The sequence below is a fragment of the Coloeus monedula genome, assembly GCF_965178545.1.
Source record: "Coloeus monedula genome assembly, chromosome: 7".
NCBI classification, from domain to species: Eukaryota; Metazoa; Chordata; class Aves; order Passeriformes; family Corvidae; genus Coloeus; species Coloeus monedula.
The window spans coordinates 15,715,962-15,738,725 of NC_138787.1; the positions used below are offsets into that span (position 1 = coordinate 15,715,962).

Sequence of the window (22,764 nt, forward strand, 5' to 3'; positions counted from 1 at the left end):
ACACAGCTCCTCACAGGATCCAGTGGCAGCCTTCAAGATGAAGTTAGGCCAGCTGATGCTCCCTTACAGTGTTCATGTCTCTGTGGAGCTCTGCCTTTTGGCACTCTCTGTCAGGCGTGGCAGCTCACCTGTGCCTCACGCTCCTCACCTTCCTCCCGGCATCACAGCAAGGGGAGCTCACTGCAGCACCGCCTCAGTCCCGCTCTGGGTTTCCTAATGCTGCCAGCCACACCCCCCAGTCCAAGTGGAGAGCAGCTCCCAGAGGAGGCAGGAAACCAAGACAGAGCCCCGGTAGATGCCCACTGCCTGCAACTCTGGTCTATACTTTTCAAATATGCACATGACTCCACGTAACAGCTCGCTGACACCACAGTGACCCTCAACACAGCCCTGCCTGCACAAGGGCTGAGGCCTTTCTCAGCTCCCAGCTTCTGGCACTTAGCATGACTTTCTTTCATGTTCACAGAACAGACACAACAAAAGTCATCCAAACTTTTTGATCTGAAAAAACACAAATGGGATGAAATCACCTACAATCATAAAGGTGTGTTTCAGGTGCTGAGGACAAGCCAAAGTGTTTTTCTATTATTGCAACTGATTTAAAGCAAACAGAGAAATTTACATGTCTGGCACTGAGGTACAACATCAGATCTACTTTATATGATTTCCTGCAATGCTGACTTTACACTGGGAAGCTCAGCTCTGTACAGAAGAAGACAACTTCTGCAGTGATGGCAGCCATGTGTAACACAGATCCTCAAGTCTGCTTCTCACAACCAGTAAAAACTACATTTGCTTCCATCTGGCATTTTTCCCACCTTCCTGGAAATGCCATGGTTAAACAGTTGGGTTTTCTTCCAAAAAGTTGTGATTTAAAATAAACACACACAGTTTCTTTAAGAAATGAGAACCTAATCCCGATTTCAGCAATGACACAACTGCTAGAGGAACAGCACTCAGCACCCAGGCCCAGCAGACAGACAGACACACAGAACAGTGGCAGCTGGGTAGCCACCTCCAGACACTGCCCATTCCTGCCTGGTGCCTGCAAGGGACTGAGGATCTTCTGATGTGAGACACCCTAATTCTCATCTCTTCCCATCACCACAGATATGCAGACATTGCCTATTCAAACACAGGAGCTGCCAAGGAAGGGATGAGGAGGATCTGCAGCAGCAGGGGTTATAACCTGCTCCTGTGATGGAAGAGGACAGCTCAGAAAGACACTGACTCCTGCTCTGACTTTTTATTCTACCAGCCATCCAGATTACAGCCCAAAGCATTCACAGTGTACTGTGAATTTGAACCCCCTTTGGGTCATTTCCCATTTATGTGCACTGCTAATGAATTCAACAGCTGCAAATCAGGGAGGGGAAAAGGGGGTTTGAGATCTATGACTGCTTCATCTGGCCTACACCTGCATTTCTGGCACATGTGCCAAGTGCATCCAGATCATGCTCTCTTCACTGTAGATAGGGACCACAGGAATTGCCTGCATCATGTGGAAAATGTACTTAATTGACTTCTACCAAGGACAAAGTTCTTCTGTAAGACACTGAAAGGGGTATGTGCCACCTCCTTGTGCAGAGTAGCACCCTGAGCTCTGTTTCCTAATTATGTCTGACCTGGAGGACATCAAGACAAGCTATCCAGATCTCTTTTTCAACCAAGCAGGAGAACCATTAGCTATTGTAGATAAACTGTTCAGTGCAAAAACTGTCCTTCTGGACTTGTCTTTGTCAGGATTAGCACAACAGAGCCCCTAAGAAGTATCCCTAGTAAAAAACCAAAAGGAAGTATTTGTAGTGTTGAGGAAGCCTGTACAAACAGACAGTGCAAATGAACAAGAGCCCATGATGCCTTTCAACCCTCTTACTTACTGGGTAGTGCTAGGGTTTGCCCATCCTTCTCCCACATGTGAGCCCAGAGACACTCCTGCCCTGAGCATTACACCCTTCAGCACTTACTGATGACAAAAGAAGGCGCAGTTTACACTTACTTTTACAGCTCCATTAAAAGGTGACCTGCAAATAAAAAAAAATCAAGCACATTTAGTATTATGTGCTGAATGTCCCCAAATAAACAGGATTAAACGAGCATTCAGCCCTCATATAAAATTTAGGTGAAAAGACTGGCACTGAATGTGTACTTTGATTTTATGCTCATGAAACAGAGTCCTTCCTAACAGCAATGTTCTGAGCAGTTCCTCACTACTGGCTCCAGATTTCTGCCTCTCCCTGCTTGCAGGCAGCACACTGGGATGGAAGTGTGGCAGAAATATTATTCCTCTGAACGGCATATTTCTGAAACTGCCACAAGAAAGCTGGCAAATCAAGGGGACAGCAGGCAGGCCCCAGTTCCCCTGCTTTCTCTCTCCTCACTCTGCTCAGGCACCAAAGGTTGTGCGTTCCAAATGCACTGACCTGACAGTGGGCTACACCCTGTGTGGACGCACTGGGGGATCAGACATATTTGAAGACGAGGTTTAGAGATTTGGTACAAATATTAGCAGTGAATTGCACAGCTACAGGTAGAGCTTTTTCCTGTGAAATAATGAACATTATAGCTATTTCCCACTTGCAGTCACCACGCTGGTTTCCCCTCTTCTTTCTGTATTTGGCCCTGCTAAACTGACTCCCCTCCCTCAGACCCAGCTCAGGAAAGTGTTTCTGCATGTGCTTAAAACCCAGTGACTTCAATGGGAGACAAGCATGTGCTTCAGTCTTTTACTGGCTGGGGTGTTCAAATGAATGTATACCTTTCCCACCAGTGCTCTTTTGCACCAAATTTTGTACCTTTATTATCAATTACCTGGCATAAAGTGATGAAAAATTAACCCATTAGTGATTTGATCACTTTATAGCCACTCACATTATTCTGATTCAAAATCATATGGACATGTAAAAGAAGACTAAAAGTTTTCCTGTCCTGGTATTCTTACACCACTTCCCCAGCACATGAGGAGGCTGTTAAGCATTGTGCTGCACTTCTCAAACAACCTTGCTCTCTCCCCAGATCTTATTTCCCATTTCTCTGAAGTGAAGTTTTGCAAAGAACTACCTTAACCTACAGAAATACACTGCAGAGGTTTCCAGATAGTTGTTCAAATAAGGTCTAGCACTTAATTTTAAATCTCTTTTATAAACAGAAGTGACCAACTTGCATCAAAATAGAGTCTGGTACATGCTTACTCTTTGTTGGCTTCTTTACCTTGGCTTTTTTATTCCTCATTCTTTTGTGAAATGCGATACTGCTTTTATAGGTGTCCAAATGGTTAATATAAATCCTCAACATTATCCTACAACTAAGATTCCACCATAAAGTCTTTAAAAATACTGCTTTGTAAATACAAGTGCTAAAACAACTAGAGGTGTGCACACTCGCTACATCTAAATGTATAATTACAGGCAAACTGATTGACATTATCTAGAAATATTATTTAAACTAAGAAACTAAACAAATGAGTTATACCAATTCCTGCCAACAACAATTCTTTGATTTTTAGTAGACTAATAAAGACAGCTGCAATGGGTTAAGAAAGAATTTAAAAATAACTATAATATCAAGCAGGAGATTTTTGAAATTAAAAGTGCTAGTGAACTAAGAAAAGGGAGTAGGTTATGCCAAATTCTCACTTACAGTTTAAAAGAGGGAGATGATGGAGCTGAACTGAAAGCACTGAACAAAAGCTGCTTGGTTCATCATTTCTCCTTACCATCCTCCCTAAATAAACCCACCTACCTGATGTCTTTTTGCTTTCAGCTAAAAACACTACTGATATGGTAGGCAGGTTTCCTCTAGCCTTGCCTGGGAAAAAGCACACCAGACAACAGTGTGCAGGCATAGTTATGCCCCACATGCAGGCACAGCAGTGTCATGCCAGTGTTGCTGCCAGAGCATGACTGACCACTGACAAAATAGAAGAAACCAGCCAGGAAAAAAAAAAGGCACAGTGTCTAAACAACAGAATAAAACCCCCAAACAACACCTTTGTTTTATTTCATGTCATCTGTAATAACAGTGCACATCATACTTTAGAAAAACCTGCCATACCAGGAGCCTTCTATAAAGTAATAATGGCAGAGTTTTTTGTTGCCTGTCTGCTCTAGCATCCTCCAAGCACCTTCTGCTAATATTTCAGCATACCATTAAAAGAGGCTAATTGTGTACAGAGAGAACTGTGCATGAAACAGCAGCACAAGCTCTGGCTGAGCTTGGTCCTTCAGCACACGACTTCAAGGAGTGTTCAAGCAAGCCAAGGAAGAGCAGAACCACAGCAGAAACTACAGCACACTCACTATTTGCTAAAGAGCTGCAACAGGCAGAAGCAATACTTAAATGCAACACCCTCTCTTGAACAATTAGAAACATGATTGAAAAGGAAAAAAATACCTAAAACATACACACTGAAAGATTTAAATGTTTTTAATTCTCTATAGATTTACATTAATTTCATCTATTTTCAGACTCTCAGCTGTTAGACTACTAGGCAACGCCATCTAGCGATCCTAGCTGAAAAAAAATCACGCTCCATTCTTTGTTGAAAGGTTCACTCTTGAAAAGGTTCACTCTTGCAAAATTTGTTTTTGTGGAACCACAGTATCAGGAGGTGCAAATATTTCAGTACCTATGAGCATTTTCAAACCTGCAGCATTAACTTAGCAAAAAGGTCTGAGCCATTTAGTTATCCTGAAGTAATTTACAGAACTGACAACACAGAAAGCGTCTAATCACGTCTAATCACATCACAATTTAAAACTGCACACACCATGTAGTGTTGAAATGATATAGGGATACAGTGCAAAGACCAATAAATGACCTCCAGATTGGGAAAGACCCAGACATAGTATTTTTACGATAAAATAATTTACCTAATTTTTCAAGATTTCTGTTTGTGTGTGTAAAATACCCGCTTGAAAAATGTTACCCCAGTCTTACAATTTCAAGGAAAAAGAAACCCTGTGCAGGTTTAAAGTTTCTTTTTTTGAGAGGTGGAACCAGTCAGTCATCTGCTGGTGATAGCTGTGAGATGTAATTAGCTTCTGGTGGAAATTGCCAGCAGATGCAACTAAAAGTTTAAGTCAATTGGCTCTGCTTCCTCCTTACAAGAAAACTGGAGTTTCAGGGCTGCATTCCAGCATGATGGATCTACGAAACCAAAGCTAATTTGACAAGAAAGGGAAGTGTCCCTTTTCCTGGTCTGCTTTAACCCTGAACATGCTGCGTGTTCCTGCCAAGGATGTGTAATTTTTTCTTTTCTTTCTTTTTCTTTTTCTTTTTTTAATCCCCGAAGAAAGTAACTATGATTATAAGAGAGATACTCCACTGAAGAAAGGCCAGTGTTTAGTCCCGATTATTGAAATGACAGCTGAGGAGATGGGAGAGGGAGAAGATGTAAACGTTAGAAATGGTGAACAAAGGCAGCATGTGAAACAGGAGCTGGAAGAGGAAGCACAGCAAGCTTAGGTGCATGAAAAGTCAAGCAAAACCCTGAAGCACCAGTACTGCAGTTGGTTAACACTCAGTCTGAACCATTGGCTTGTGACAGTTCTGCACTCTGGCTGCACCACACTGCACCCTTCAATAGTTCCACAGCAAATGCAGCACAGGTATCACTTTGCTCTCACCCTGCTCTGCTGCACAGATCTGCAAATTTTCTGCATTTGATCAATATTTGATTATTTCAACATTCAGGGCTTGATCTGCCTGTAGTGGTGTATGGGCTATGCCTTCTTGTGACCTGTCCTGATCATGTCCTTCATATCTGTTGTTGAGTAGATAGTGAATGTCCAGCCATGACAAGTAAGTGGCATCATTGTTTTTCCGGCTGGGCTTTGTACAAGCCTTGCCGGGATTTAACTTCCTTGTATCTAACTCCCAGGGATATTTGAAGACCTCAAACAATAAAGAAACTTCACTTCCCCAAAGCTACCATTAATTTGTAATGACCACATCTGACACGAAAGCATTTTTCAGTGAGAGGGCATCTATTAACTGAGTGTTTAATTACTCTTCAGAAATAACAAGTTCTTAACAAATCAAGTACACATCTACAGCCCCATGTCAACGGCACATGTGCACACCTGCCTTATCGAACCAGGCAGCATGAAGAGCAGAAGGGTTTCTGGCAAGCTCCCTTTCAGCACCCACTTTATCTGTACACTACAAAACTAATTTGATGATGTCTTCAGACTCACCAGAAAGTAAAGTGATTTGAGATACGTAAGAAACTCACGCATAAAACATACTAAATAGAGCACTTACACAAAAGCTTAATGGAACAATGAGGCGTTTTGTCAAACAGAAACTCAAGCAAAGTGGCCTTTGTTTTTGACACTGGATAGACTAGTCACATTGTAAACTACTGGAATTATGCAGATCTTGCTACAAAAAAATCATACTAGCAACTGTTTCAATGCATTTCCTGAAGAGACACCCAGTGACAGCACAGCAGAACTGCCACAACCACTCTCACTCCAGCTGCCCCATATATGTATAACTCTCTCCTAAATACCTTTGAATCCTCACTTTGTAACCCTACTTTAACAGGTCAGCTTCTCAAAAATATATGTTAAAAGGGGGTTATTTACCACAATTTTTCTAGCAGATTAACCAGAAAAAAACGTATGTGCACATGGTTGAGCATATTATCCTCACACAGTATTGGATTTTTCAGAAGGTTTAAGAGCAATCTTAATGATTTTATTTCCTTTTTAAAAAGCCTGTTTTAATAGCAAACCTCTTTCAGCATGCTAGATGGCTTTAGCTAGATGGGAGCCTTTCCCCTCCAATTAAGAAGAAAAGAATCCTGTAGATCTAATCCTGCCTACAGGATAGTCTCTTCTTTCTCCTTTTTTAAAGCTAATCCTTACAACTTAATTATAAATTTAGTGTTTTGCACAAAAGTGGAATCTTTCTTAAGAACTCTCCATCTTCCTCTGAACTGCTTGGGAAAGCTTCCCAAGACTTTTATCACGTCTTTCTTGTTAAACAGTTATTCTTCCTATTAAACAAGCAATAGAACAAATCCTGACTTCCTCTTAAAGCAGTGAAAAAGCAAAGTTTCTTCCAAAATATCTACATAGCCAAGATTGTTAGCTAATGACCTTCACTGCTCTTAAGGCTAAAGCAGTTTGCACCACACAGGAATGTCATCCAGGAGCTGAAACAAAGACAGGAGCTCTGCAGAGAAAAAATGAGCAAGATATTAAAATCTGTACAAAGAGAAGCAGGTAAACCTGGACTCAGGCTTAGCCCAAGGATTCCTCACACACTTAAGTGCTGTGGAGTGCTTAGCCCTCCAATATCCTGGTTTCACACTGTATGGCTCTATCCCCCAGGTGGGGTGAGGTGGCAGGATACAGATCCAGCCCTGCCTTAGGTCTTTCCCGATGGAAAGCAGGTGGCTGCCAAACCAAATGTGCTGTGTACAACACCTGCACCATTCTCTGCCTCTCTGAGACACCATTCACTCAAACCCCAACATCATCTTCACCCAAAGTATCTATTTGGGCAGAAATATGGCTCACAGGCTTTGCTATTCCTTTTGAGATCTCAGCTCAGTTTCTGTATGCTTGTTCTTTTCTAAAGGCAGAACAAAGAGAATATTTGGCTTTAAAAACGTCTTGGAAACTACAAATGAAAAACTGCATGACAAGTGTACAGCTTTAATTACATCTCTCAAGGGGACGAGATAGCATTTCTGCATCCCCATCTTGTCTTCTCTGCCCTGGAAATTCGTAAGATGATCGGAGGTACAAATGTTCGTATTTGTAGGGGGAAAAATGACCTACATTACAGTCCTAGCAGATCATGTAAATAGCAGGATGTAAAGTCTCACAGAATTAGTTTACATTTGAAACATTTTCAAAATATTGTTTTAGCTGGGTATAATAGACCACCATAAGATGTGACACACAGCAAACACAGGGCTGCAATTAAACAGCTGGCAAACAGCCAGAAAGAGATAAAGGCCCAGGCTGTCACTTGCTAGACAATATACATGGCTATTTTGGCAGCCAAAATGAATGTGATAATTGAGCCATGACACATTAAAAAGGCACACAATTTCCAAGGAAAGAGTTCCTGAGCACTAAACAGGGAGCATCTATAGTGTGCTTACAGCGAGCCAAGGTTTATGAGTAATAACAAGACCGGACTGATGACAATTCAGCGGTGCCAAGCCAACCTTGTCTCGTGCACTGCACCATGGTGTGCACTTATTTACCACCAGACACAGAAATACAGAAGTGAAGCCCACAGTGGCCATCAAAAATAAAGGGAATCCGAAAAGTGTGTGGCACTGACTTAAATTGTTTCTCTGCATGTTTTTTATATTAATAAAAAATTTTATACAGTAGCATTTCTATCTCCAGAAGGCACAGTACACTTGATTTGACTTCCAACATCCAGAAAAGGCTAAATCTATATAATTCAGTTTTAAAATAAAAATACACAGTAACACAAGAAGAGTAAATAAGTCTTCAAAATCATAATTTTGCTATAAAGAAAAACTACACTTTTGTTTAAGACATGAAGAACTTTAACACTGACAAGAATAGCTGTTTGGAAGACAAAGTCTAGGTTTTCTAGTGTTTCACTGCACGTTTTATTAAATAACCTAAGGACACAACAAACAAAACAAATGTAGCAAATGAAGACATGGTTTTAAATTAACACCCAACAGCTATATAAAGGCTCCTATAAATGCACTCCATCAAATCAACATGCTGACATCAATTGCATTTCCTTCATTTCCTTCTTGAGTAAAGGACTTGAAAGCCAATACACTGTCAGCCCTCAGTCCATTCATTCCCTAACCTCCCACAAAGTGTAGGTACTTCATGATCTAAAATTACACTTATATAAAAGAAGGCAAGCTTTAGGCTCTGTTACAGGAAAACCCCTAAGAAGAGCTTACTTCCTAATCTTAGTCTAAACTCAACCACATTAAAGACATATTCAAATAAAGAAATTGCATGTGTAGCTTCCCCAATCAGAAGGTGCAGTGCATCAAGAGAGCTTACAAAAAGTGTAAGAAGCCACTTGTAGATCCATTCGCACCAGTGATATCTAGAAGACAATTGCACAGCTCTCCATAACATCAGTACCAGTGAACCACAACTGACTTGAGGGATACTTTTGTAAATGATCCCCTGTACCAAGTATCAAAGAAACAGAGGAAGAACTTTCAAGACATTAAAACAGGATCTCTTAAATGTAAATAATTTCTTTTCTCAAACAGAAGTATCAAAGTGCTCTAAACATGCAGATTTCCCCAGAACAAACTCCCTATCCACCTCAAACAACCAACACAGACTTCCAAATCCAACAACCAGAGCAAACTGGCATTACCATACTGGGCCAAAATGAAGATTCAGCATCACTACTTGACTTCATACTAAAACCAGTACAACTGCAATAATTACATAATCTACTTTTACAATATTATCTTTAATGGCAGTGATAGTAACTTCATTAAGTGTCAGTAAAGGAAATGGAAACGCTTAAAGATGAGGTCAAAACACGCACTTTTGGCTGCTTCCTCAGAAGATGCATCAAATATGTTATTCATGTCTCAGGAAGAGCAGGCTCTTGAGGGTAGCTGCAGCCCCCAAAAGAAAAACGAAATCATGACATGCATTTTTCTGACCCACAAATTAGAAGAAGCATAAGGGGACAATTGCAAGAATAAATTAGTTGACCCTCATCTGAAAATTTCATACAATTGCGTGAATAAATGGCAATATTAGTGAAATATATTAAAGAAGTATAGTCTTTAATTTTTTTTGTCCCCAATACTGCAGCAGACACACAGGCGTATTATTCCATAGGCTCTGTCAAGTGGTATTTTAGGGGCAGCTGAAACAAGGCCAATTCACACTCCCTTCAGAAAAGCATTTAATCACACACACAGTTTCCTGAGAAAGGTGAGAAAGGTGTGCTTTCTCTGACTCAGGGCCACAAAGCAGAAAAGCAGTAATTAAAAATGTACAAACAAAAGAGTAATGAAGAGAAGTAAGTCCCAGTTACTTAACACACCTCATATACTTGTCCCTTGCCCAAATACCCTATGAAATCTCAGCAAAAATAGGTTTTTTTCATGGATCTTGTAACCGGCCTGACTGTGCACAGACAGTTATGAAAAGAGTTTTATGGAATTAAATTGCAATGAAAAAGTAAATTTTCATATAGATTAGGAGAAAGTAGGATGGAAAACTGGTTTAGGACAAGAAACAAACACACTTAAGTAGCTTTGCAGTATGAGAACAAAACTGTCAGGAAGAAAAGGAAAGACTGAGTAACACAGATGCAGAGGAATACTACAAGTAGGTAGTTTATTTACAGCTACCAGGGAATCAGAGAGTGTTTCTCATTATGGCTATATTAACTCCAATCAACCTTTGGCCACTAGTAATCAGCTGTAATTGCGAAAGAAAATTTGGAAATAAAAGGAATGATAGTAAAAGTTTTTAATCTTCTGCTGCATGGAGTAGTAGCTGTAAAAAGGTGTATCCCAGTATAATGCAGAGCACTAATCCTCCCCACAAAGCAGAATACCCTGGAGTAGATAATAACATTCTCTGCAAAGTAAATCCTCTCTTTATTTATACCCTGGCACAGTTTCCAAGTGTTTACATTTATTCAGTAAGCCAAAAAATTACTCACTTATTTTTTTTCTATATTTAACATATAGAAGAACAGCAAAGCTCTGAGCACCTGGACCATAATTAAATCTATAATTCATACAGCAGCATGAAGACTAATACATAAATTAACTCTTCTTGCCAGAAGAATTAATAATATCAGGAGCAATTTACTGCAGATTCCAAAAATGAGAATAGAAAGGTTTTATAATAAAGCTTCCATCTTTCAAACTTCCCTTAGGAAAATCTTTTTCCCCAAATTTCTATTCCAGTGGTGATCCAGACTCCAACATTAAAACTTTACAGGCTAGATAAAAGTTCAGAGAAGCTACAGAGAGATTGAGAGGTGCAGTGCCCATCAGCACGGTCACTGGAGCTCCAGGCAGAGCACAGCCGCACCAGCAGCACACTGGGCCCAGCACTGTTCCTTGCCAGGAGAAAGAGGTGCCCTGGCTTAGTGCTGCACTGCTGGCTCTGGAGCACAGCCGGGGTGCCCCAGAAACATGTTCACTCCTAATGGAGCCTTCAGCCTCTCGAGAGCACATGCAGCTGGTGCAATTTCAAACTGCACCCAACATACTGCAGTTTATCCACCCACCCTAAGACACAACAGCACAATGGGATGTTTCTGTGTCCTGCTCTGCAGTCAGACTGGATAAAAGCCAGGCTCTGGCTTGCACCTAGCTAAGAGACTGTAGTTACACACTCCAGCAGTGCCAGGATGACTCATGGTGCTTTGCACTCTGCCAGATGACTTTGAAGGGAACAGAGAGCTGCATATGGAAAGCACAAGCAGACGTAGCACAGCATCTCTCAGGCGCTCTTGTCAAGCATTCATTGCTTATGGCATCTACTGCAAAGCTAACCAGAACTGACCCCTCAGTTTGTGATCAGCAACCAACTTCAGAAAAAGATCAACAGAATTACTTTCAGAAATAATATTCAGTGCACTGCATGGACTGCTACTGCACAATTTATTGTTGCTTTCTTTTTTTTTTTTTTTTCATTCAGGCTTCAAAAGTCAATGCTCTTTCAAAGTTAACAAACATGGAACTCTTCCATGCATAAATGGATTTGGACTAAGACCTGGGGCAATACAGTGTCTCATGATTACCTGCTCTTCACACACTTTCAAGAAGCAGAAAACCAAAGTGATATTTCTACTGGTGCAGCAATTTTTTTTCAAAGAGCACTCTTATCTTCCCACCTCCTGAAACCAGCTGCTATCACACTGGGGGGAACGTGTCATCTTTACTGGAAAGATCCCCAGCCTGGATGGATGATTTTAGTGGGGAGGTATCCAGCTTATCTCAGGTGTAGGGAGAGATGTGTTCACTGTCATTCCTGTCTCCTTACTCCCATGTTTGAAAACAAAAAGAGAGTGCAAGCACAGCTGAGTCTGACAATCCAGATAAGAATTTTATTTATATTTATTTTTCCAAGGTCAGAATCTGGGAGTAAAGAAAAATTAAGCACACCAACTTGCATTTGTCAGAAAAAAAGCAGAGTTACCAAAACCCCTCTTACAGTCCTTCCTGAATGAAAACTAGGCAGTAGCTGTCTACAGCACAAATGTACGGCCCGCAGAGAAATTCAGAGGCAATGGAAACAGCATAAATAGCATCCAGAAGGATGAAAAGTCATTTATCAGAGTAGTACAGCTCACATCTCTCTCTATTTCCTCCATCCCTGACCCCCTCCTCTCTAATTTCTAGTAAGGCACACTGGTCATTGTAAAGAATTTTGCCCAGAATGCCCTTTATATCTGGGAGACCCACATGGTGCTCAGCCTACAGTAGCTGTTTTAGTATCAACAGCCACCACTGTTTGCCTTCTAACTGATAGGAAATTATTTCGCTCCTTCTATTCTTAAAACAAAAAAACCCAAGCAGGTTTAACAGAAAACAAAGACTTTAAATAATGCTAGTCTGTAGTATTACCATGAAAAATAAACCAAACAAAATACTTTAAAGTCAAATGCTTTCACTGCATTTGTTTTCAGAGAACCTCAAAAGTAACTGATTTCTCCACATATGGATCTATTTAAGGTTTGTTACTCTGTATTATCGAACAAATCACTGCTTTGTTTTGATGATGTCCCTTTCACTTCAGACACTTGTTTCTCTTCTAAAAAAGCAAGTTGTGGTGTGTTTGTTCTGGTATGACCAAGTACACAACCTGGAATTCTGGCTTATAAAAAAAAAAGGAAGAAGCAAACCAAACTCAAAATACACAGCAGCCAGGTTGCTACTGCAACTCTTCCCACTACCTCAGCAATCCAAGACTCTGCAGAGGAAGGGGAATGTGGAGCTAGGCACTACCTGGCTGTATAAAACTTGTATGGGTACCGTACAAAATCTCTACTCCAGACAAGAAACACTTTTGCAGCCACTGACTGTGCCTCAAATAGTTTATCATGTGAAGACCACTCTCTCAGATTAATGTTTAATCATACTTGTAGAATTTTAGGTTCTATAGTATATCTACCTTTTACATAAGAATCTGTATCACTCAAGCAATGCTTAAGGTGCAGTAGGCTGTGCTGTGTAACTTAGATCATTTGGATTTGCTTCCATATGAATATAGTCTTAGAGTGTTCAGTGCAAGTTGATTTCAGACTCTTAAGACCTCTCTTTGCATTAGCTTTATAGAAATCAAACCAAAACTCATAATATTCCTTTTAAGTCCAAAGCTCTGAACAGAAAAACAGGTATTTGCATATGGGTGTTGTTTCTCTGAGCCCTCAGGGTGTCTGTAGAGGGAGAGGTTGCTAAATCTGTAATGTCCAACCACAGCTTCTGCCATTGGTATTAATGAAGTAGATACAGATATGCCCTAGGTTATCTAAGAACAAGTTAGGACAAGCACTATGCACAATGACAACACAGAGCTCTGTGTCAACTAACCATCACTGCACCACTTCACTTGACCCTCAGATCCTCCAGCCTGGATGAAGTCTTTGATGTTAGGATACCAGGGGGAAGGACAAACACCAGCTAAAGTATTAGCAAAGCCCAGGCAGTGACCACACAGTAGACAGGTCCTTTGTCAGAAAAGGTGTATTTGGGCAGGAATCTGCCCAGTCTGCCACAAAAGCAGCCTTCACAGCAAGAACCACCATCTCAGCTGAACATCTCTCCTATTGCATAGCTACTGATATATTGAAACACTTCCTCGCCCCCCAAAACCCACTCTGCTCAAAGCATTTACTGTGTAAACGCTTTACTGAAATCACAAACAAAAATAGCTTTCTCCTGCTAACCTTCCCTTACAGAAAGGAAAACACCCATGCTTCCATTTGTCCAATGAAATCTGACCAGCTATACTGATTCACTCTGTCACATTTTGGTGACTTTCATGTCTCAGCTTCAGAGTGAAGTGATAACCTGCGTTCAAACCTAAACCACCTCACTGCAGCTCCAAGCTCAATGAACTGAGCCAGCACTGCTTGAGAACCCTTGGCTTTCTACAGCACCATACTGCTAATCCAGTCACAGGGTGGCCTGCGTGCTGGGCACAGCTACCTTTGCTCAAGCTATGTTAAACAAGCACCCAAAAGGCAGGCTGGCTGTGCACTGAATGAATACCTTAATTTGCTTACTGATTTCCAGCCCTGCCACTGAAGCTACATGAAGGGTTTCTGGCAAGGGAGGAACTCACCTCCAAGACAATTTGTTGTGAATCCCTGAGGCTGGCCTTCAGCTTTGCCGTCTGTTCTTTGACTTTGCTGGCTACTTTCCCAGCGCCTGCACCCTTCTTCATGCCTCAGAGAGGAACTACTCAAGTTTATAGCAGCATTAACTCATCAGCTGGAAACCTGCCAGGCTGCTTACATTTTCACTACAATCGTCTGAGCTCTGATTCCAGAGGGTGCTTCGAGACAGGATCCATGGTCACAGACAGTACTATGCAACTGCTTTCTGATGTGCTTGGATCCATTTGGGGAGCTGTGCAAGATGCATTAGTGCTTGCATATCTACTGCAAACTGCCTCTGTGAAATGAAAAAAAATGCCCCTTGCTTTTGTTAAGCTCAGTGTTGGAGATACTCATGTGTCTGTGGAAAAAACACAGAGAATCCAAGCACAGAGCACATGAATTATCAAAAATCAAGATCTACTGCACAGCCAATGCTATTTGTTTCTCACAAAGGTGACACACTTCTGGAGAACTGAAGACATGTGACTAGTTTATTTCTAGTTGGCAGAAGGTGACAACTTTGTGCAATTAAAGTAGGATTAGGTAAAAAATTAAAACAAAGCCAAAATTGGGGGGGGGGGGGGGGAGGGGGGGAGGCGAGAGGAGGGGGACAAAGTGGAATAATAAATCAACAGAAAAATCACAAGACATTTGCTTTTTTTGACTGACAACAGGACAAAATCTGTGCACCTCCTGTGACTTTTTAAATAAATGTTGCTGCTGCTTGGAATCATAGTACCTGTATATGTTCCAGGATGATCACACTACAAAACCCTGACTAAAATACAGTCTTTAAATGAAGTGAAAATCACTTCCCCACAAGCTTTCCTTTAGCATTATCATTTAAATCCAGTACAAAAGCTAATTTGGTCAAACTGATCTTTAAGAGGTCACTTAGTCTATTTCCTGCTTGAAGTAGAATCAACTGTATCTAAACTGCTCCTGTCAGCCATTTGTTTCTTAAAAACCTCTGGCAATGCAGACCCACCACCTTTTGCATGCTGTCTTTACGTCTGGGTACATCGATATTAGGTCTTCATTATGGCAATTGAAGTTGTTTTCCTTAACTACCAACTCTGGACTAGCAACAATCACCTTATTTCCTTTGCAGCAACTTTCTTCTATATCCAAAGATCTTTTCCTTTCTTTCCTCCTTCCTTCAAAGCACATAATCCTCAAAGTGGTTACATTTATTGTGAGGAACTGCTCCTCATCCAGTCTTTTTTTCTCCATGGATTTGTGCAGGTGATTATGCCTACTAAAGCACTGTACCTTGCAGTTCTCATTATTAAATTACATGGTATTTTTAAGGTCACTTCCCATATTTGCCCCCATCATTTAGCAATCTGCTCCTGTCCTCCAATGTGCCTACAACCCCTTCCTCCCCACTGTTAACTCCAAATGCAGTATTTATATGCTCTAGGCCAGTATCCTCACCAATAAGGAAAAGATCAATTACTAGGGACTGTCAGATGGTCCTCTACAGATTCTTCCAGCCTGAAGGTGACTCACTGCTAACTACAGGTCACTTTGGTGTTTCATAAAAAAAATCCTTTTTTTTTTTTACCCCTTCTTTGTTTCTGAAAGCAATGCTTACAATGGTAGTTTAATCATTGTCAACTAAACTTGTATCTGAGCTCCTAAAAGGTCTGGCCAGTCTGTTTTACAGTAAGTGCTATAAAATTAACAACTGCTTCAGCCACAGTTCTGAACTAGGTAACAGTACAGTGCACTGTCTGCACAGGGAAAATTAATCCAAATTAACACAAGCAGGCTAGGACTCATTTATCACCAGCAGTTCCTGGCTCAAAGTAAGGCATCAAGGTAAAGTAACAGCATAGTTCCTGGTACACATGCCCCTGTCCGAGATTGCAGCTAGATATCCTTGCTCCTGCCTACCCAGTCCTGAACTCAGAAGATATGCTCAAGGTATTTTTCATGATCTGTGTATTACCTGTCTCAGAATGTTCCACATCTATGCAAACCCGAGTTACACCAGCTCCAGGAAATCTGCACACATGAGTTTTATAGGAAGTAGTTAATTTTACATAGAGGGTTTAGTGCAGTTTAGCTGATTCTCTTGTATTTACACTTTGTTAAATTGAATTTGAAATAGGTGTCCCAAGTCTGTAATAGTAAAGAAACTGATATACAGACACAAGTCAGTCTGAGGGGGAAGCATTTAGTGCTGGGACCTTGCCACACATACTGTTCACCACAAACTAAGTATGACAGGCTGGCAGTGGTGAGCAATGCACAGTTTGAATGTAAAAAGAAAAAAAATATATATGTGGCATATTTTAGTCAGTTTTATCACAGAGCCTGAAGGGCCTGTACAGTTATACAAATGGATATCCAAAAAGCAGATTTGTCCTTAAGTCTAAGAGCCATTACTTGGCATTTTTTTACAAATTTCTGCACAACAATGCCTAAAGAATTGTTTAAAAAACTGGTCTGTCAGGCTTTTCTATTGTTCCCAGATAAAACTTAAGACATAATGAGCATCAGTTCTTTAACACCAGCAGCTGAATCAAAAATGTTTGAACTATTTCTGCAACTTTAAAGTAGATAGACAACCATAATTTTTTTTTTTTTAATTTTGACAGTAGTGCTATTGAAAACTAGTGAAATATCTATGTAATCTTTGGACTAGCACACAGACACTTCAGAGCAGGTAGGACAGTACTGTGGACACTGCTTACACAGTGTCAAACCTGCAAATCTGCAGGCATGAAAACTTACTCCCATAAGTAGGTATGTTGATTTGTGTTGCATAACCCTCTCTTAATTATGCCACTGAGAATACTTGCATGAGAAATTCACTGTGTGGGGGCTGATAAAAAACCTTGGTTTATAGCTTCCAAGAGGTCAATACTAGCAGAGGGGAAAAAAACCCCAAAACTTGAGGCATTTTGAGTTAGTGGATCTGTCATCTAGTCTCAACTGAAAATAAAGTAATTTAAATATTCTCACAATTCAAAATGCTCAGGAGTTACACAATCTTTCACTATTGCATTTGTTTAATAAAATTAAATTAAATAACAGGGCACTCTAGCTCACTTAACACTTAAATGTTTTACTGAAATGCCTTTCTAAATTTGCATCCTCCCTCTTCCTTAAGCAGCTTCACTGACTGCCAGCAAATTAGGTAAAAGCCATTCTGCAACATAAAGGTTATTACTACACCTGGACAGAAATACAAAAATACCAAGACTTCTGACTGCTGTGCTAATTTATACCACTCTTTCCTACTCTGACCTGGACTACAGCCTCCTGGTTAGAAAAAATGAGGGAAGAACAAAAATGGAAGAAAATGCTTAGGAGAAATGATTCTAGGTAAATGAGAGATGGACAATAGTAACAAGTAGAATTTCAATATTCATTTGAGAATTACTTCAAGCATGTTTTTACAGGAGCCGTGAACCCTCTTCATTGTATTTTTTTAACAGTAAACTTCTATATAGAGAAGGAAGCGTTAGAAATAATTGTGTGGGTTTGTATTCATGGAACCATTCTGCAAACTTCAGCTTTCTTTTCATATAGAATGCATTTATTGCACTGAGTGGTGACAAAGTGCTGGGCAGGGAGAGACAATAAAAAGCATAATGTCAGTGTCAGAAGATACATTATCAAGTAGAGTTTGGGTGACTTTTTAAAAATTTTGCTCATTCAGCTTCATCACAAGCATTTATGCACATACTCTTAACATAACTATCTTTTACATACCTTAATCAACTTCTCTTCTATAGGGAACTATTTAGGGTTCACAACTGGGTTTTCACTGCAGAGGTGAAAACCAGAAAAACTGACTATTTTATTTTGTCACTGAGATTCAGTACTTAGTAACATGAAGACATTTGCCCAACAAGAAACTAACAGAATAAACACAAAACTGGAGAACTTACACTGATCTGAAAAGTCAACAGCTTGAGTGGAAGAAAAAAACATACACATGTGAAGATGGGTACACACTTGTGAAACTGTGTAGAGGCCTGCTATTTGACTGCATGCAAAATATTCTTTCTCCTCCTGATTTCATAAAAGCAACAGAATGCCTGGTTTTGACAAAGGGGAGATGGAAACTTACTACATTTGAGAGACAAAGGAATGGATTGACTTATTCATGTCCTGGTGCTTGTGGCAAAAAGCTTTGTGTGAACAATGCCTACTCTGAGAGGAGAGAGGAAAAATCCAGCAGAGTTCATTTGAATCACCTATTTAAACCATTTAAACGAACTTGGATGATGTTTTTTCCTTTTTTTTTTTTTTTTTTTTAATACCCCTCCCTGGGGAGCATGACAGAGTAATCACATGGATCTGCTTCACTTTCTGACTGGAGTAGTCACCTCCGTGGCAGAACTGGAGCAAACCACAGCTGTGCAGTAACATCTTCAACAGGCACAACTGTTTGCAGAGTAAACATTTGCCTATAACCTTACTGTAGACAGAGTATGTTAACAAAAGGAATGCTCCTACAAGCTTAACTGCAGCACCTTCCTCACAAACACAAGGCTGCATTAGCTCAAATCCTGCACTACCTCTGCACGTGGACGAGCCTGCACCACCAGCACAATTGTTCATTGCTCCTCATTGTTTCAGACAGCTCAACTGAAAGAGCTTAAATTGCTGCTCTGAAGAATAACTTCACAATATTGCTTTAAACACACACTGCAGTGCTTCCACACTGATGGAATAACAAGCACAGTCCGACAGTTACAAACATCTGGATTCATGGGTCCATAACTGAAGCAGTAATAGTGTTCACCTGCCGGGGTTTTGCAGGCATTCTTCTTTGTGTCAAACTCCAGACCCTGGCATTGGCAACACTGCAGTGTAGAATTAGCCCAAGATGTGGCAGTAATGAAAGGGACAAATGCAGCTCTTAGGAAGCAGAAGAATCCTGTATTAAAACCCCTACGTGTCTTGCTTCCATTTGTTCTTAGTCCCCACACTTTGGAGTGTTATTTTAAAAGAAATAATTTCAAAATGAGCTACTCATAAACCATCAACCTCCTTGCAAGTCTAAGAGAGGCTACAAACAGCAAAATCATCAACTGCTACCTTTTGTTGTACTGCTCAAGAAATCACATTAGTACATATTAGCATACCAGGCCTAAAAATAAATAGGAATCAATACAGTAATCCCTATTAAGGAAAATCTTTCCAACAGACCTATAAAGTCAGGCACTCACTGGCTACAGGATGAGAGAGCAGGGAGCTTTTGGGATGATCCAAACAGCTCTCCCTTAGTAATAAGCCCCATTTCCCAGAAGGTACGAAGAAAGCAAGTTGTTTCTCTGACCAGTACTCCAAGGCATGTGTTTTGTCTGGCCTTTCCTCTTTACTTTTTTCTTTTTAACCACTTGCTTTCAAATATCTACTTTTTAATTTAACAAAGAGAAGAGTTTAAAGCCAATTTACAGTACAGAATACAAAAGACTTACATTCTCCCGCCTGCCTGGGAAAGATACAATATTTCAACTCACCACTTTTTAAACCACATGAATTAAGCTCTGAGTGAATACACTATATCTGGTGTTTGTGTTCATTTTCTGCAAAGTTTATACTAAAGTGGATTTGTTGTAAAATGGGCTGTAAACTATAAACTAAGCAGACATGAGTCTTATTAAATTGTACTTCAAAAACTTTTCCACAAAGAAGAACAATGATCAGTTTAGGAATGGAAATGACGAAAAGGGAGCAAAGAAAACTGGTACACATTTTTGTTATTGTAGATCATCAGGGCAGCCAGGAACAGCTAAAGGAAGCTGCTATAAATCACAGCACCCCTGGGAACAGCCCCACTTGTGCCAACCCTAAAATCCAGGAAATACAATGAGCATTGGAGCTAGCAGTGCTCTGCTCCACCTGAGCTGCAGCCTCCAAGTTGGGCAGGTCACAACAGCAGCCTCAGACATAACCTTAACTACAGAGCAGTGACCTCTGATCCAAACAGTTTTATGCTATGAGCTGAAAATAGTTATTCCAGATATGTCAAACCTATTTAAGAGCATCTCTGCGGCCCAGACTTACCATGCACTACATGCAAAATCTTTGCAGCATTTACCTGAGAGTCTGTAACAGTGGGGTTTGGCACACTTCCATACCTTGAAGTATGTATAAGTGCTTGGCCATGGTTTGAAACTGAGCTGCCTAGGAGCAATAGGGCCAAGATCTTTTTAGCTTTGCTTTATGCTATTAAAAGCACAAAAGAAATTAAATACAGCACGCTGCACCAAGTAGCACAGCTTTGAGTTAAGCCAGCAAAAGCAAGAAAAAATGGAATCAGATACCTGTGTCCTCAGTTTACCTATGTATCCTAGTGCTATGGTGTATGTTGGACAGAAGTTGACTTGTTTCAGACTTTTCTGTTGAACAGGAGAAAACCTGAATAGAAAGCAGCACTTAATTTTTCTCCAACATCTTTAGTGACCTAAGACTGAATTTAATTTTATTGCTTTTGATGTTTTATCTTTCTTGATGATCACATCAAAATCACAGGAATTTAGTACTATTGCATGTTAAAGAGTATAGCTATCAGCACGAACATATTAAGTTCTATAGTTGGTACCCCCAAGATGCAGCTCATATTCACTGCTCACAAACATGACAGCAAGATACGTGACAACATGATTTTTTCAACAGTTCATTGTCCAATTAACAGAATCAGAAATCAATCTTTACTGTTGAGACAGGCAAGCAAAAAACTACCGTTTAGTCAGTTTTACTGTGCCTGTCATCCTGCCATCCCACTGCCTAAAACAGAAGTTAACGTGCAGCCCAGGCCTGCTCAGCACACTGAGGAATGGGACTTTCTTTGGGGCTCTGGGATTTTTATAAAGCAGGTGTTATAGCAATAGATGTGACTGGAGGAAAAATAACTGCTGGGGCAATCTACACTTCTTTTGCATGAGAATCACAGTGCAGCCAGTCAGGGTCATTTTAAAGTAGCTAAATCAGCCTTGGGTCACTCCCATGGGGTGACTCTGGGCAGTTGCACTGGCAGGTGAGAAGTGGCAGTGTTTAACATGATATGAGAGAGGTCAACATAATCTTCAGTATCTGTACTCTATCCTGGTAATGTTTAATGTTTTACATGTGCCATTACTGCATTTTAAAAATTGCTAATTTTTTATTACTTATGTAACTGAGTAACCAGAAAGACTATCAGCATCCAAGAGCATTAGTTGCCAGATGTATTCTTGTGAAGCTTGCAACACGTGAACTGCAAATTTAAGGGTGGGCTCTAGAACTGGAGGAGAAACAACTGTGCACGAAAAACTGGTTTTGGGAGAACACAGACACAAGGCTTTTATTTTTAAAGCACATACGAATATGTCTAAGTTATACAGGCTTTTAAATGTTTTGGGGTTTTTTTTACAAATTCTTTTTCTTTCACAAGAAATGTAGTAAGTAGAATTCTGCTGCTTGTTGCATGATGAGCAATGCAGAGGTATCATCAGCCTGCTGTGTTGGTCTGTAGCCTAATCTGTGCTACTACACCCTACTGTCAACTGTTTCTGAACATAACACACAGCTACATTTACCTCTTCTACCAGAAAGGTTACTTCTAACAAGTCAGTTTCAGCGGAACAGTAAATACTTTGGGCACTGAAACTCTGTTCAAATTGTTCATTATGAAAACCCAGATCTTCTGTTACAGAAGCTTCTCTTTAAATATTTTTTTTTTATTTTGCAAAAGGTAAAAATGCACTCATCATAAAGTCGTTACTGAGTAAATCCACTAAATTCCTCTTAAAAATACCTATGGGAACAGAAGCATTGACTTCCTCACTGGCAAAAAATAACCTATTTTCCTACTCTCTGTAGGAAAGAAACTTGAATAAATTTAGACACATTGGGGTGTTTTCATCATTCTCAACAGAATTCCTGGCATCGGACTGTACCAGCTCACAAGCAAAATGATCTCTTGCGCTAATATGAGAGGAACATGATTTCCCAAGGAGCCGAGTATCAGACAGTACTGCAGAGTGTGAACGGGGAAGCTTCTCTTTCTAAAAGCTGTAACTTGCTGTACCCGAAACTGCTACAATTATCTTTTTGGCAACTGTAAGCAGTGTCAGTGTTCTATTTCATTTAAATACTTTCTCTTCTACCATGCCCCTTTGATGGTCCAAATATAAAGTGCAAGACTAACACAGAACTAGATCGCAGTGATTTATTAAAACTTATCTAAAGCAGTTATTTAAAACCAAACCAAAACCACCTCCCCACAAAAAAAACCCTCAAACAAACAAAAAACCAAAAGAAACAGACTGCTCTCTCAAAAGAGCTCCCCTTTACTGAAGGGGGAGAGCCACCGACCAACCCTGCATGCAAGTACATCACACTGCCATAGGCAATCTACAGCACAGTCCTCAGGACAAGACGCCTTCACCACAAATTCAATAAAACACTGCT

General features: G+C 40.3%; 1 protein-coding gene across 2 annotated transcripts in view; it reads right to left on the bottom strand.

Annotated features, from left to right (window-relative positions):
- The window catches only part of UBE2E3 (ubiquitin conjugating enzyme E2 E3), a 57,869-nt gene that overhangs the window by 30,247 nt on the left and 4,858 nt on the right, over nt 1-22,764 (bottom strand). Inside the window, exon 4 of one of the 2 annotated variants that reach the window (XR_014226568.1) lies at nt 2,000-2,024. The exons of the other annotated variant lie outside the window; for it this stretch is intronic. The gene's annotated coding sequence lies outside the window, so the exon portion shown is untranslated. The remainder of the gene's footprint in view (nt 1-1,999; nt 2,025-22,764) is intronic. 2 annotated transcript variants of the gene reach the window in all.